The sequence below is a fragment of the Brassica napus genome (assembly GCF_020379485.1).
Source record: "Brassica napus cultivar Da-Ae chromosome A2 unlocalized genomic scaffold, Da-Ae chrA02_Random_26, whole genome shotgun sequence".
Classification (NCBI taxonomy): Eukaryota; Viridiplantae; Streptophyta; class Magnoliopsida; order Brassicales; family Brassicaceae; genus Brassica; species Brassica napus.
In genome coordinates this window covers 57,453-62,573 of record NW_026013946.1, presented here as the reverse complement: position 1 = coordinate 62,573, position 5,121 = coordinate 57,453, and the positions used below count along the sequence as shown (strand labels likewise).

The 5,121-nt window shown below is 30.5% G+C and overlaps 1 pseudogene; it reads left to right on the top strand.

Annotated features, from left to right (window-relative positions):
- The first annotated feature begins 497 nt into the window (after positions 1-497).
- On the top strand, positions 498-3,172 carry LOC106423178 (annotated as a pseudogene).
- The last annotated feature ends 1,949 nt before the right edge of the window (positions 3,173-5,121 follow it).

Below are 5,121 nucleotides of genomic sequence, written 5' to 3'. Positions count from 1 at the left end.
TACATTTTATGTTTGGAATAATCTATTCTATAAATGTGTTATACATAGAATAGTATATGTTTCTAATGTATGGTAATACACACGTTCACGCGCCGTGAAGGACTATAACGTCTGATTATATCTCAAAAAACATATTTTTCGAGGCATGACTATATTCTTTATTGTCAGGCTTCATATGAATATTGAGCAAATTGACCCATCTCAATAACTCTTTTTTTTTTGGAAGACAAATCTCAATAACTTTCATCAAATAAAAGCAGAGTCTATATCATCTATGACAGCGCGCTAAGGAAAAATGAAACTCTGAACCACGTTTATTTTAAATTGTATTTCACAAAGTTCCTTTTCCTTTTCTATGCGTGATTATAAATTATGTATAATAAGTTTTATATATATATAACAATATGTAAACACCTGCTTTAAGCCCTTTATCAAAAAAAAATGTAAACACCTGCTTTGAAATATTTTGAAATGCCCCGTTTGATTTAGCTATTTTTAATTAAGCTAAAGTTGGTAGAACTGCTTTATGATCATAATTAGCTAAGTTTGTATTGTCCCAAAGTCCTAAAAGAATCAAGTACTCTCCTGCGCCCAAAAATATATTATTTTCACCACAAAATAATATAGGCTCATGACTGCGGTTTGAGCGGTGCGAGACAAGCGGCTTAACTTCGCTACGATTTTAACAGTTATAAAAACGTATAGATATATGGTATATGTAAAGATTTTTGTTACTGTTAACTGTGGTACGGGGCAGGTCGGTTGTAAACATTAAAAACCATAATATTCAAATACGATTTATTCGTTAAATATTGTCATTTTATACAAATAGAAAAAAAAACTGCCTCCCACTCAGGATATATCATATATGATGTATATAAATACATCCTCCTCTTCTCCATGCCTCATCACCACTCAGACAAGCTATTAAGTAAGAGGTAAAAAAGAAGCGAGGGAGCAGATTATAACTGAGAGAAGAAACGTTTAGTTATTAAGTTATTTAACTTACTATAATCATGGGCTATCTCGACGGGAAATGGGCACCGTTGATCATGATTACCGTGATTAACACGATTAATGGGATGGTTAACGCTTTGATTAAGAAAGTTCTTGATGGAGGCATTAATCACATGGTTATTGCTACCTATCGTTTGGGTATTTCCACCTTATTTCTTCTTCCCATCGCTTATTTTTGGGAACGGTAAGTCTACTGTTTGGCCTCGTTAATTATGTTTTAACATCCAAATTGTAATACTGTAGAATTATTTAAATGCTTAATTATTTATTCAGTTATCCGATTTTATATTTCGTATTGTTTTTTAAACTAAACAAATTCGATTTTATGTCCAATTGTACCGGTCCAAATAAAAGTGTTCGATTTTCATTATTTGGTCAGGAAAACAAGGCCAAAGCTAACTACAAGCATCTCGTGTCAGCATTTCTTCAGTGCCCTTTTTGGGTAAGTTTCAGTTTTAACTTTTAACCCCTTAACTCATTATTTACAATTCAGCATCTCTTTTATTTTGTAAACCTATTAAACAAAAAAAATTCTTTGACAGGGCGAGTTTGATGCAATTTTTTTCTTGCTTGGGCTCAGTTACACTTCTGCCACGTTGGCAACTGCCTTCTGGGGCACATTGCCTGCCCTCACTTTCATTATGGCCTTAATATTTGGGTACACTCATTAAATATTTCCATCATGTCATCATCATTTCATGTGTAATCTTACACTTTTTTTTTTCAGATTCGAAAAATTAAACATGAAGACAAAAATAGGATACGGTGTCATTCTTGGAGCTATGATAAGCTTAGCAGGAGCTTTAACCCTTACGATGTACCAAGGCATTCCATTATCGAACTCTCATGAACAAGCAACGATTTCAAACATCCATAAAGGAAATGAGAATTGGATCAAAGGCTGTTTTCTTTTATTCACAGGAGTTATACTTTTCAGTTCTTGGATGCTTATACAAGCCAAGATCAACGTGAGTTACCCGTGTCCATATTCGAGTACAGTTATTTTATCGGTCTTTGGGACGCTTCAATGCGCTCTTCTTAGCTTTATCAAGACTAGACATGTGGAAGATTGGATCCTCGGAGACAAACTCACCATCTTCACCGTCATTATAGCGGTATATATACATTCATTATACAAATATAAATCCATGGAACTCACGATAGTCAAACATTAATCTATTGTGTATATATGTGTATAGGGAGTGATTGGACAAGGAATGTGTACGGTGGGAATATCGTGGTGCATCAAACAACGTGGACCTGTCTTTACAGCAGCGTTCAGTCCTGTCACACTTATGTCCGCAACCGTGTTCGATTTCGTGATACTTCATCGTATGATTTATGTTGGAAGGTGAAATAAAATAAGCAAATTAAATATTAGTATTACCAATTTCACATTTAAAAAAGAGTAGAGTTAATGTGATTATATTGATCACTATATTTTTTTTCAGCTGATTTTAATACAGAATCTATAAATCTCTATATATCATGTACGTACATGTCACCTATTCAAATTTATGTTTTTATTGTTGCAGCGTTATTGGATCTGTAGTAGTTGTGATCGGTTTATACATATTTTTATGGAGCAAGAGCAAACATATAGATGAGTGTAAGATCGTGACGTTACCTACAAATACGGTGGAAAAAGAAAAGGAAGAGGAAGATCATACAAATGTTAACAAATTAGGCCGTGTTTTGGTTATCCCCATGACACCTTGATCTACTTCCCTAAAGTCTCTTTTTCATTCAATAAGACTGACATGTCCTACGAATCAACTGCGAAGAAGAGAATAATTTTCGCATTCCATTGTTTGTTGGAGTATTTGATCACTTGTGTTGCTATGTTTTGGCTTACATATGATATTCCAATTTGTTTATAAAATAAACAGTATTTAATATGGGCCTAAATGGCTAAACGAATGCTTCATTCTTAATCTTTTTAGATAAACAAAATAAACCAATAAACTTATAGACTAGAACGGCTGAGAGAAAAGGTGTTTTGCGGCAGTAGTTCCACAAGATGTTTTGTGAACATAAATTATGACCAAAACTGGAGGACATGTAAGTGAATGGAGCAAATGCAGTTGCTGGAACAAATAAGATTGGAATAGGAAGAAACTGATGTCAAAGAACTAAATCATAAAGAAATTTATTTTAAAGAAAAATTGAAGATGTTCACATCGAAAAGCCTAAAGGATCGACTTGATCCGGTAAGTGGAATTAAGGTTTGAGTGCCTTTTGGTGGTTTTAGCAGTTCCAAGAAGATAAAGTATGGATAACTTTTTTTTTTTTCAAAGATAGTGTTACTCTATGTTTCCAATGCAATTTTACGCATTAAATGCACTTTTTACCTTTTTGAATAACCATTAGACTTTTATTTAAATCAGTTTCATTTATTTAATCTTACATTAAATAAAAACATAGTAGTATATATTTTACAATTTTTTTAATCTGCATGAAACATGTCGTGATAACATTTTTTGCGAAAGAGAGAGAGTAATGTTTACTCTGTTTAGTAAATTAGCGAGCTGAGAGATGTCATGGCTTTCTCTATTCTTGCTTAGATTTGAAATCACCACGTAGATGTTAACGATCATATACTTCATTTGTTGGAAAAAAAATTTTGTTGTTGTTTTCACGCATGTTAAATAAACATATTAAATTTATGACATGAATATATAATGTCGTGTGATTAACATATTGAACTAAGTAATTAATTCAATTATTTTTCTTAAAATTCATAATTTTATAAATAATAAACAGAGAAATACCCAAGGATAACACTAAAAAAGTTTTGGTCATAAATATAGACTCTAAAAATTAAAATTATCAAAAAATTCTATTAAAGAAGTAAATATACATTTATACCCTAGGGTAAACTAATCCAAACCTTATGGTTTAGAGTTAAGGGGTGGGGATTTATGATTGAAGTTTAAAATTTTATAAAATAAAAAATTAAAATTAAAAATTTTAAAAATAGTTTCAAAAAGTATTTTCTAATTACAAAAAGGATATTTCAAAAGAAAATTAAAAAAATTTCAAAAAAAAAGTTATAAAAAAATTCAAATTTGAAAACAATAATCTAAAACTATAATTTAGTTTTTTTTAAATTTTTTTAATTTTTTTTTTATATATCTAGGATATTAAAATCTTTTTACCTATTAAATAAAACATTTGGTCACTTTCCTCCTTGTGGTCTACTTTTGTGACTAAAACTTGAAAATAATCTATTTATGGGAATTGCCCTAATAAACATGTATAAAAATAGAAATAATATATTTGTTAAACAATTTTTTTTTTTCAAAAACGTCTATGTTAATGGAAAAAATGAGAGAGTATGTACTTTGATTTACTTCTTAAAAAGGCGATAATAAATTAGGTTGCTAGTCCCAATCAATGTGCTTTTCTATAACTAGGAAGAATTTGAACTTTGAACCCTTATCTCTCGTATCTGTTTACCAATCTGAATTGATACAAGAAATATGCGTAAATTATTACTTTATATCTCTTTCAGTTTAGTTGTCATTGTATAGTAAATTTTTCGTTTCAAAATAAATATCGTTTTATAATTTCAATGCAATTTTGTTGAGTTTATTTTCTAATTTATTTTTCTATTAGTAGACTATGATTACGTGTTGAGTGGAATAAGAGGAGGCACAACAAAATCTCAAAGCCAGTAGAACACATAGCAAAGTTGATTGATAAATTGGTGGGGAACCGGATTACATTCCTTGGGTATATTTTGAAGCCTAAGCTGCGGGTTTTGATGTGCATGTGGTTCGAGTTGCGGTCCACTTAATGTTTTGCGAATTTTGTTTTATATTTTTACCACTATAAACTAGTGGGATTATTGTACATATATTCTTTTTGTGATGATCAATAAATTTAAAATTTCATCAAAAAATATGGTTATGTGTATTGTTAATGTTGTTTTTATTTAGTAAATATAATTAATAAATATTTTTCTTAATTTGTATGCACAAATGTAAAATAGCAATTAAAATAAAAACGAAAGGAGTATTTTTACTAGGTAACAAAACCATTGCATGTGCTTCAACCGCTAGTCTACCATGAGACGTTGTATGTGCCTTCTTCTCTTTTATT